Below are 1,367 nucleotides of genomic sequence, written 5' to 3'. Positions count from 1 at the left end.
TTTGTATTTGGTTGTGGTGTCTCAAGTTTTTGTTGCTCTTGAGATACTGTGTATTTTTTTTTTTTTGGGGGGGGGGGGATTTAGATGCAACCGCTTGCAGTGGTCTTTTTATTTTTCAATCTAATTATATGTAAAGAAAAAAAATACAGCTACAAATTCTTATTTTCAAAAGAAAATGACGGATTTTCTTATGAGTGGAAGTGAAGAACAAAAATACCACGCACACTGCCTCCCTCCAAAAGTCAATCACGAGTATGCAAATGCGGCACTCTACAAACCCAAATACATGCCCCTCTACAAACTCAACCAGTATTATAGTTTGTCATTATTAATTAAATTTCCAACAAACATAGATGATACAAAACATTGAACAAATAACTAATTAAGCATATACCAGGGAAAGAAAAAACAACCCGACTAACCGCCATAGCCATAGATGATCCGGTTAACATACAAAAACTTAGCACCAGATGGAATCCAACTTAAATTATACCCTTGGTCCTCCACATGCTGAAAATATCATCAAGAATTGCGAAAAAAAAAAGAGAGGATGACTTCATATTTTTATTATCGCAAAATTATTAAAACGTAACAAAATAATAGATGAGAAGAATATGCATGTATTTATATATTACCAGCCATTATCGCACATAGATAATGTATATGCTAGATATATAACTACAAAAGGGCAAACTAAATTTTGCAACCATAATAGATGAGTCTTCTTCACTGCTACTTCCATCTTTCTTACATCAATCAAGATCTATTTAGTTACCTGTAATAACATAAAAAGGGAAAATAAACAAACAACAATCATATATACACGATCGATAATAAAATTGATCAAAAAACCTTAATTTCCTGATGATTTAGCAACATGTGAAGAGATAACAACCTAAATAAACAATATCAAGAGCAAAACACGTTTTACGCCCAAAACATATGGTGTTTGGTTTGATATCGCAAGAATATTTGCAAGAATTAATAGGGGTATACCTTGATGTTGCTTTTTTGGAACAACTGCAACAGGTGCATGATCGAGGATACCTACAAAACAAAATGACAAATATCACAAAAAATCCTAAATCGCAGGAAAAAGAAAAGAAATAACCACAAAATTTTAAAAAACAATGTGGAAACAAAAGGGTTTGGCTAAAAATGGAGTTTGGGTTTGTTTGATTGCTTTATATAGAGACACCGGACCCAAAAATAAAATGATTTTATTTTTGATATAATATTAATTAATATCTAAAATTATATGGAATTTCATTTTTATTTTGAACATAATATTAAGCAATATCTGCATTTTTCCCGATTATATCCATCTATTGTAATATTTTTGGCAACCTCAAGCAAAGAAAACCACA

The 1,367-nt window shown here is 31.1% G+C and overlaps 1 long non-coding RNA gene across 2 annotated transcripts; it reads right to left on the bottom strand.

Moving 5' to 3' along the window:
* Positions 1-293: 293 nt before the first annotated feature.
* On the bottom strand, positions 294-1,064 carry LOC113303149. Of its 2 annotated transcripts, none has more exons than XR_003337320.1 (2): positions 997-1,064; positions 294-775 (listed from the first exon to the last, which is right to left on the bottom strand). It is a non-coding gene; the product is annotated as an uncharacterized LOC113303149 (long non-coding RNA). The 2 variants fall into 2 exon arrangements; XR_003337321.1 differs by lacking the exon at positions 997-1,064 and adding an exon at positions 896-940.
* Positions 1,065-1,367: the final 303 nt, after the last annotated feature.

Source organism: Papaver somniferum, chromosome 8, assembly GCF_003573695.1.
Source record: "Papaver somniferum cultivar HN1 chromosome 8, ASM357369v1, whole genome shotgun sequence".
Classification (NCBI taxonomy): Eukaryota; Viridiplantae; Streptophyta; class Magnoliopsida; order Ranunculales; family Papaveraceae; genus Papaver; species Papaver somniferum.
This window is presented reverse-complemented; position numbering and strand designations above follow the sequence as displayed.